The sequence below is a fragment of the Amblyomma mixtum genome, chromosome 3, assembly GCF_055824585.1.
Source record: "Amblyomma mixtum isolate Tamu chromosome 3, ASM5582458v1, whole genome shotgun sequence".
Classification (NCBI taxonomy): Eukaryota; Metazoa; Arthropoda; class Arachnida; order Ixodida; family Ixodidae; genus Amblyomma; species Amblyomma mixtum.
The window spans coordinates 195,460,504-195,470,919 of NC_143014.1; the positions used below are offsets into that span (position 1 = coordinate 195,460,504).

The 10,416-nt window shown below is 46.6% G+C and overlaps 1 long non-coding RNA gene across 1 annotated transcript; it reads left to right on the forward strand.

Moving 5' to 3' along the window:
- The first annotated feature begins 1,625 nt into the window (after positions 1–1,625).
- On the forward strand, positions 1,626–4,657 carry LOC149353182 (uncharacterized). The gene is made up of 2 exons (XR_016289573.1): positions 1,626–1,794; positions 4,489–4,657. It is a non-coding gene; the product is annotated as an uncharacterized LOC149353182 (long non-coding RNA).
- Positions 4,658–10,416: the final 5,759 nt, after the last annotated feature.

The window sequence follows — 10,416 nt, forward strand, 5'->3', positions numbered from 1 at the left end:
CTAAAGTCTATAGCAGCCTCAATTTCCTTTAGTCTATAGACGGTCTATAGATTCTCTATAGACTTAAGTCTATAACTACCTCAATTTCCTTTTGTCTATAGACGGTCTATAGGCTATCTATAGACTTAGGTCTATAGCTGTCTCAATTTCCTTTCGTCTATAGACGGTCTATAGACTCCCTATAGACTAAGGTCTATAGCTGTCTCAATTTCCTTTCGTCTATAGACTCGCTATAGCCTAAGGTCTATAGCTGCCTCAATTTCCTTTTGTCTATAGACTCTCTATAGACTAAAGTCTATAATTGCTTCAATTTCCTTTTGTCTATAGACGGTCTATAGACACGATATAGACTAAGGTCTATAGCTGTCACAATTTCCTTTTGTCTATAGACGGTCTATAGACTCTATATGGACAAAGGCCTATAGTTGCCTCAATTTCTTTTTGTCTATAGACGTTCTACAGACTAAAGTCTATAGCCTCAATTTGCTTTCGTCTGTAGACGGTCTATAGACTCTATAGACTACGGTCTATAGCTGCTTCAATTTCCTTTCGTCTATAGTCGGTCTATAGACTCTCTATAGACTACAGTCTACAAATACCTCAATTCCCTTTCGTCTATGCACTGTACACTATAGATAGTCTGCTGTCTATAGACCAGTCTATAACAATCCTAATTTTATCTAACAATGTTCGATACATTGACTTTCGACTAAGTATAGAACAATGTCAATTTCTTTTTGCACTGCATGCGGCGGGGACCTGCATCTGGTGACCGCAACTATGTCGGGAGTCCTCCACCTCCTTCGCTATTACGGAAGTTAAAAAAGTATTGCGTGAGGACATTACAACACCCACCTGTATATTTTCAGGAACCTTGACAAGCTCCTTTTCGTTATACCGTGACGTATATTGTCAATACAATTAAATATTTAATGCTAACAAGTAAGCCGCGGAAAGGCAGCCGTTCTTGAAGTAAGGGCGCCGCAAACTGTACTACATCGAATGAATACGCTGTCCCTTAAAGGAATCGCTCGACACAGTTCCATTCCATCTTTCGATCGTTACTGTCCAACGCGCTGAAATCAGACACATTTCATCAACGCTTCTACATTTCTCTTTAAAACGTCCTGAAAATAAAGGGGGAAAGACGGGTGTGAGAATTCAAGGAAGCGCCCATCGCTTAGAAACACCTCAGAATAGTCTCAAAGAGCCTGGTCCTCTGTGCGATTAACATCTGCCATTTATACCTTTGCAGTTTGTATTCACGTGAATAAGTTCACCGACGCAACAATCAGAAAGCCAGTATTTTTTCGTTCCTACCCTTGCACCTGTTGCTTAGGAGCCGATGACACGCTGATGTCGAGCATATCAGTTTTCTAAACACGAACACACGCAAAAAAGACGTTGTGCTATGCAACATTATAATTATTATTTGGGAATTGTACCACATACTATTCAGTGGGAGATGCGGCGCGTATACAGTCAAGCAGTTAGATTTCGGTTCTCTTTTCACGAAAACAATAAGGTTTTTAGAGGGTATGCGAAGAATTCACGCTTATAAACCAGTTACCTTCTGTGGTCTTGGATATCAGATCAAGCTCCACACGGAAAGAATGCGAGCGATAAAGATACGACCGTGAAATGGGTTTCTGTTTCACGTTTTACCGTTTTACCACGAGACGGCGGAAAATCATTCGGGCTGCAAACAACCCTGTGCGTGGCTGCATCGGTGGAGTCGGCGTTTTTTTCGCGGATTACGTTTTCTTCAAAATCCAGCTGCATCGTCCGCTTACGGTAAGTCTATACGTTTATATTTTATTCATTTGGTCTCCTAAACCACTCTAAGCAGAGCTGTGTGTGCAGAACAGATTATGTGCGCAGTGACAAACGTCCTATCTTCGTTTCTAAGGCGGAAGCCATCGGGTTCTGGACTAATGCCGCTTATCTCTGTGCCGCTGCCTTTACTAACGCGCGGAAAGGCAGTCTGTGCGATGCCCTTGATGATAAGCCGCTCCTCGCGAGCTGTCTACTAGAGTTTTCGTGTTTCAAGGTAGACGCGCGGCCAGAAATGTCGTTTAGCCTGTGAATGACGGCCGAAATGGAACTGTGCGGTAGTTAGCGCCGTGTGAGCTCAATTTACTTTGCACCTCCGAAAACGTACTTACATACACTCTCGTTCTGTGGTGGATTACATTTATTTTCTAATCTTTGTGTTATCGACTGTCTGGACCTTGGAGTGCTGTTCTTTTTGAGGTGTGCATTTCCTTCCTACGTATGGACGCTCGCTCGGTGCGCGTCGTGGGCGCCGACGTTTCAGCAAAGGTGTCTTGCAACGCTACAGACTGGAGCACGAGACGTTTGTCAAAGTTGTAGTTAAGCAGCGCTGAAGGAATGCTTTTAGTGTGATGGTATAAAATTCATTGCCCCCGCGATTGGCAGGCGTGCTCAAACACCGCGAAGAACCCACGAGCTCCATCCCGTCTCCCCGTCGTTGCACACGTACGGATTCCTCCATGTCTGTCATCAGAGCCGTTGGCCGCCCCCGCTCGCCTGCGGGCGCTTCATTTTGAAAGCTGGGTAAAGGTCGGCTCGACAAGAGGTGGCTTACATTTCTTTCCGAGTGGTTCGTTCATGAATCCCGCTCACGCGTGCACAGATTTCTCTAATACCATTTGCGCGAGAGGCAAAGTATGTGTTTCTGATTTCAGAGTGCTAACTTACGAAAGCGCCGATGTAATTCGCCGCTTATTTGTGCCTAAAATTAAATTAAGCTCTCGTGTTATTATAGCTGCACCTGTTGAAAGCGTTAATTGTTTCATTTAAATACTTCCTACTTTTAGCGCGTTCAATGCTTTCGTTGATTTTTCTAGCAGCGTTGGGTTAGGCTACCTCCATGCAAGAAACACACCTCTTTACGGCGCTGTTGGGGCTGCACTTGAAGGAAAGACTAATTGAATTTCAGACGGTATTTTATCGTGACAGTAATTTGTTTTCTTAAACTCGCGACTGCTTTTGAAACGGCGCAGCTGCAGCCTCTGTGTGCAGTATGGGTTTTCTGAATAATGAGCGCGGCATGGAAGCGCTGCAACCCGCTTGTTTCTAAGAGCACGTGCAGATGTATGAGTATGCTGTTCCATCTTTGTGCTTCAAGTTATAGGCGCAAATCTGTGGTGAACTGGTCGCTTCTGCCTGCTGGTTTTGTATAGCTTGTGCCCGTTTGAGTATCGGCTTACGTACACCCAGCCAAATCTTTAACTGGCTCTGGTGTTGCATCGATAAATGAACCTTGTAAAAAAGGTGCCTTTTGGCTACACTGCTGGCATATTCATGTTGTAATTTGACACGTGAGATGGCATTTCATAGTTTCTTTTTGTTAATATAACGTTTGAGTGGAGTACTTGCGTGTTTCGATCAAAGTTATCAGAAATATTCATCGTCTGCTGCTACGAACAGCCGAAACAAGCGGAATACGCACCAATGGTTCTGGTTGCGCATTTGCACTTACTCTAGGTAGACGACTTGTCCGCCATGAAAGGAGTGGTAGTTTACCCAGAGGATGAGGCCATATGGACCAGATTCATTGCTGCGTCTGCCGCTTGTTTCAGCTGTTGTAGTGGCAGACGAATATTTCTGATAACGTTGATCTAAACACGCAAGTGCTGCACTCAAACATTATATGAACAAAAAGGAACCACGAAATGACATTTCACTCGTCAAATTACAGCATGAATATGCCAGCAGTGTAGCTAAAAGGCACCTTTTTTACAAGGTGCATTTAGCGATGCAACACCAGAGCCAGTTAAAAATTTGGCCGGGTATACCAGGCTTCACGCAGGGTATTTTGAAGCGCTTCTTCTATAGCGGTTATAAGAATAAATGCTGCATTATTCTTCTTTTTGGATCCCTGTGTAAGGTGCACTGAATCTGTATTTTATGGAGGTGGCATTCTCAACACCTCCTTGCGAGTCAATGCAGATATGTGGCACAATTGTTCAATGTCTTCTGTTACAAATAATGTAAAAGGATTGCCATACAGAAATCAGTATCAGTACTGGATTCAGAGTAGAGTGCTCCAGGGATTACGGGTCTTTGTTACAATGTTTTATGAAGACACTTATAATCTGTCGTGTATTTACTGAAATTATTGCGCCGGCGTGATAGCTCAGTGGCTATCATGTTCGTCTGGCGACCTGAAAGATGCAGGTTCGATTCCGGCCTATGCGGTCGCATTGTAATAGAGGCAAAATGCTAAAGGCTTGTGTACTCTGCAGAGTTGGCCGAAATTATTCCGCAGCCTTTCACTTCAGTGTCTTGTAGCCTGTGTCGCCTTGGGTCTTTGAACCCCGTAAAACCAAACCAAAAGATCAAGATTGCCTTTCTAGAATGGCATAGCCAGGATATGCCTTTCATTGTAAAGCACATGTGTAGAGATGGTATGGGAATTTTTTTTTCAGTTCCTCTGTTATTTTTTTCTTTTGTGCTGTACAGGTGAACATGCCCGGATGATTGACTGCAGACAACAGGCCGCAAGAAAGCTTCTGAGGAAACTAGCGGGACTGTTACTTTCAACATTTATGTTATTGTGCATTCTTATGGTCCATGTATTGCATATTCCTGGCCTGGATAGCTTGGAAATAAAACTAAATTTGTAAGTATACTGATTGTGTCATTTGTGAACTCTGGTGACTTTTTTCAGTGGTTGTAGACTGTCTGTAGGCAGTTTATAGATAATGGTCTACTAATAGTTTAGTAGACACAGGTCTATACACTGTCTATAGACAAAGGTCTATAGCACTGCCAGGCCACACACCTATGGAATGTCTATAGACAGTCTATAGACATATGTCTACTGGACCAGTAGACTTTTGTCTGTAGACTGTCTATAGACAGTAATCTACAGGAAGTCCATGGCCATAAGTCTATAGGTCGTCTATAGTCCGTCTATAGACAAGTGTCTATAGACGGTCTATAGACAACTCTATAGGAAATGTATGACCATAAGTCTATAGATCGTCTATAGACTGTCTATAGACATGCGTCTATAGACTTCCTATAGACCTATAGACTTTCAGTAGACATTTGTCTATAGACTGTCTATAGACAAAAGTCTACTAAAAGTGTATGGCCATAAATCTATAGACTGTCTATAGACCAGTCTAAAGGATTTGTCTATAGACAGTCTATAGACTTCATAGACTAAAGTCTATAGACAGTCTATGGACTTTCTATAGAAATTTTTATAAGGGCGGGCCTCATGTACCTGTAACTCGGATGCATATGGGGATGTCTGTGTTTGTATTGTGTCTTGGAATGTCTGTGTAATCCGGCCCTTAGCCGGAGGAGGGTATTTCCGGCGTGCTAGTTTATAGTGTTGCTGTAATCAAAGGAACGTTAATTACGATCAATTTATAGTATTGTGTTATATCCATGTAGGTAGTTAGCATGTTTGAGGGGGCGCGTTAGACAGGACATGGAAGGTCCCGGGGGAAAAACGCTTAGGAAGCTGCGCACACTCGTTTCCCACCACCCCTGAGGGCCAGGTATCCACACCAGGTGTTTGATTGTAGGTGCTGGGTGTGTGTTCAGGAGGATACGCGCCTCATGTGGGTTGACCCTCCCTGTAGTGATATTTCTGTAGGCAGCCTGGGAGTCCGTAAGAATGTATTAGGAGGCAGCATGAATAGCCACGATAGCAATAGCAATTTCTTCAGCCTCCGTAGGAAAGTTTCAGCGGGTGGTGAGACCGTCCACCGTTAATATATGTTCATTAACAACTTCAGTTGTAGCGAGACCGCGATCTGGGCCGGCAGCGTCAACATAGGACGCCTCACACTGGGCGTAGACCTGTTGGATGGCGTTGACTCTTGCTGAGCGGCGGCGGCCCGGGTGGTGGGCGGTGCACAGTTCTGGGTAGAGGGGTGGTCCTGAATTTATCGCGCCATGGTATGGGAAGGTCCATTCTGTTCGTGGTGGTGTGCACGCACGCAAAATGGAAGTCTTTGAGGACATGCCTCCCTGTTTTGGTGTAATTAAGGAGCAGCGCTTCAGGAAAAACAAAAACAGGTGCGCTGCTCCTTAATGATGTCAAACCAACTAGCCCAGTCTTCCGCTTTACTGTTTTGGTGGTGGAGAGGCAAACCCTTTGAGCTGTGAGGTGGGCCTCCACGAGTGCCTCGATTGTACTGTGTACTTGCAGGAGCCGTTCCGTGGATGATGGAGACGAGGAGACCTAGGGCTTGCATGATGGCTTGAATAATGTTAGGCTCTTTAATTATTGAAAGGCTTATAGCTGACCGCAAGTAACATCCATGTCATTGTTTGGAATTTCTAAAAGGCGCAATTTTCGTCGCCGCTGCAGCGCAAGCAATTTTGCGGCCGCACACAGCCGAAACTGCGTGAGCAGAAAGAGCAACAACCACGCATGCGAGTGCGCGTTGCACATCAGCGCTCCTGCCACGTGCTCTGTGCCCATAGAGGATGGAAAGAAATAGGCAGATGTCGATACGTCTCTTTTTTTTTTTTTGAAGCCAGGCGTGAGGACATTCCTTCGCTACTTTGCCGATGTCTCAGTGCAGTTGTGCAGACGACGCGTTGCGCCGCTATCGGCTATGGCATCGGCCAAGACTCCCAGTAGTCCTCGTCACAAAAACTTGTCGCATAGAAACCGAACGGTTCTGGCGACGGCGATGGGATCCACCTGATCCGTGCTGGGGAGCGGTCGTGTACCTCACGGCAACACTACGACTCTGTTTGTGTGTACCCTGTTTGTTGGTCAACGACCCATAAACAGGTACGCGAACGAGTGAAGAGCGAAAACTGCACCGCAGCCGGTCAGGGACGCGACCGCCACAGCGAATTCAACGCAGCCGCTCATTGCGACACCAGTCCAGTTCGACGCTGTTGGGATCGGGGCACCGTGGTCGGGCCGGAGAAGGGACGAGGAAGGCCGGAGACAGGATTAGGAAGAAACAGCAAGGAAAAACTTTATACAGATTTACATTATGCACAAGTAAACAGCAATTGAGAACGCCTCTCAGTTAAAGAGAACGTCTTAGGAGACGGGAACCTCGGTGAGAAGGAGCTCTTTCGCAAACGGGCGTCTCTCGGCCGCACTGGCTGCCGAGTTATGCTCTTCATTCCCTAAAATACCGGGATAGAGGGCGGGCCTGCCGAGGAAGGCATGTCCCGAATCGTTCATCTCGGCACTCATCACGCGCTTTCTCACCAGTGGGCACACCCCCGTCATGTGATGAGCTTGAGGATGAGGGGGATGCCATCTATGTCGCGCAGGCAGCGCGGGTGGCGTTCCTATGGTCTGCAGGTGATTGCACGGGTGACGCGTTCCCACGGTGTCTGCAGGTGGTCGCACTTTTTCCCAAGACCACGCGGGGTAGGGAAGCCGCTCGCCGTCAACTTCTTTGAAGTCGGATCACATGAGGTGATTGACACACGGGTCTTCTCGGGAGGGTCATTTACTGCTGTCCTTGGCAATATTCGCCATGCACTATTCCCACAGGGGCTTGCTGTCGTCGCCGCCGCCGTGGTTAGCCCGGCCGAGGGAGTCCACGTGCTAATACACTTAGGCTGAGGGGGGGGGGGGGGGGGCATTTCGATCATAACAACGCCGCGGCGGAATCGTGGGTCCATTACGTCGAGCGACTCGAGGCGTTCTTTGACGAGAACAGCATGACAGACTATGTGAAGGATAGGTTAGTGCATTGAGCCCCGAAATGTACGCCGCCTGAGAAGCCTAATCGCGCCAAGGAAGCCGAGAGATGAAACGTATGACGCGCTCGTTTCAGCCCTCTCGCAACACCTTCACCCTGAACCTTCAGAATGTTATGGAACATTCAGATTTAAGAGCCGGGTAGAGAACAGTGGCGAAGGAGTAGCCAACTACTTGGCGGAGCTGAGAATAATCGCCGACCACTGTGGGTTTGGCGGGGCTCTTGAACAGAACTTTCGGGATCGTTTTGTCATCGCGTTGCGTGATAAAGGAGTGCTGCGTATCCTGCAGGCGAAGCCGAAAAGTTTGACGCGTTAAGAGGCGCTGGAAACTGCGTTGGCGAGCGGAACTGGCAGCGGAACAGCGACGGCAATTGTGAACGCGCTGTGAACGAAGTCACGACAAGGAAGGACAAAACTATTCCGGACACCTGGAGTCAAGTCGCCATGTGTTCACTGCAGTGAAAATCGTGCCACCGAAGTGTCCGCACAAAAACAAACTGGGACATTTGGCAAGACAGTCTTCCGGGGATCGACACTCTTACACAGGAAGGTATGGTGCAGTCAATGTTTTGTTGGAACAAGAACGAGAGAATATCAAGGTTTTTCACAGCGCAGTGCCCGCAGGTAACAGTTGAACCAACAAACATTAATCTGAACTGTGGTGGTGTGGAGCTGGAAATGTAGATTGACACTGACTCACCCGTGTGTATCATCTCGCAGGACACGTACAAGCGTTGGGCCACGTTATGGCCATCTCCAGAGGAAGCAAGCAGAAGCTTGTACTGCTATACAAGGAAACTACCACTGCTAGGAATATTGCAGCTAGTAGTGAGGCACCAAGGCAAACAAGTTGAAGGCAGCATTTATGTGACAAAGTGCTGAGGGCCGTCACTGTGGACGAGACATCATACAACAGTTGAACCTGTAGTAGTAGGCCTAGTGCAGCTTGAGGACAGTCACGTTCAAGAATCAGTGAACAGCCTCAAAATGAGTTCAAGGACCTGTTCCAACCTGGAACCGGCCTAATCGAAGGATCTCAAGCATGCGTCAACCTGAAGATGTGAATTCCAAATTCTGCAAGGCATGATCCTTGCTGCATGCCTTGAGAGTCAAAGTGGCTGAAGAGCTGGACAGGATGTGCCAAGGCATATTTTCACCAGTTGCGCACAGTGAGTGGGCCGCTCCACTGGCACCCATGCTGAAGGCAGATGGAAGCTTGAGGATATGCGGTGACTTGAAATCACGTTCGACAGAGCCTGGGAAGTTGACCAGTACCCTATACCAAAAGTAGAGCACGTTTGCATTTCTCAAAGATGGTTGCTGGTTCACAAATCCCGACTTAGAGGAGGCATACTGCCATGTGCCTTTGGATAAGAGTCAAGTAAGGCAGCAGTGCTGAACACACTCAACGGTCTTTTCTCTTACGACCGTCTGCCTTACGGAATTGCTTCTGCACCTGCAGCTTTACAAAGGAAAATGGAAACAGTACTGAAAGACATCCGAGGCACACAAATGTTTCTGGATGACATAATGGTGGCAGAGCGAAAGCAGGAGTTTGGCATGACATCGGAGAAGGTGCTGTCAGCATTACAAGAAAATGGCATCAAGCTTCTTGAGGAGAAATGCGTTTTTGGTGAACTGGGGGTCAACTATTTGGGACACCGCATTGACAGGGAAGGCCTTCACCCTTACGAAAGCAAGATGGAGGTCATCATGAAGGCTCCGGACCCATATAACATCCAGGAGCTTCGTTCATTTTTGGGCCTCATCACCTACTATCAAAGTTTCTTTCCAAAGATGTCTGCAGTGTTGTCCCCACTGCACCACTTGCTAAAGAAGGATGCTCGATGGAGATGGGGAAGAGAGAAGGCCAAGGCATTCTGTCTGAATAAGGAGACACTGCGAAACTTCAACCTTCTTGTTCACTATGACCTAGACAAGGAGCTTGCCTTAGAGTATGATGCTTCATCTGAAGGGGTGGGAACAGCGTTTCACAAGTCATCGATGGAGTAGAACGAGTAATAGCTTTCCGCTCCCGAACACTGACAAGAGCTGAGCGAAACTACTCCCAGCTTGTACGGGAGGCTTTGGTTTTGGTGTTTGCCATCGAGAGGTTCAGGGACTACCTACTTGGTAGATCATTTGCTCTGAAAACTGACCATGAGCCGTTGGTAGGTTGTTAAAAGAAAACAAAGCAGTCCCTGCAGTGGCAGCTGCCCGCATCGAAAGATGAAAGTATACGATAAAGGACAAGCAAGGGCATCAGAATTTCGTTACGTCGTTTTCTTCTTCATCCAATGCTATCCAACGTCCCGATCTCCAACTGTGCGATCATTTCGTGTTGAATCCCACCGTGTTCGACTTTCAAGGTATCATACCGATTATCGATTAGAAATTGAAATCTTCTAGAGGAATTGATGGTATAAATGGCAAATTTACACGGAATACTAACGGGTATAGTTCTATCATGATGAAATGCACATTCTGACACTTGTATCATCATGGTGTACTACCGAAGACTGGAAGACTGCTGTGGTCATACCAGTATACAAATCTGGAGATAAACAATGCATCTAACCATTGACCCATATCTTTGAGATCAATAGCTTGAAAAATAATGGTGCGTATATTTATACATCTTGTCAATTTTCTGTAGGATAACAATTTCTTCTCTCTAACAGAGTACGG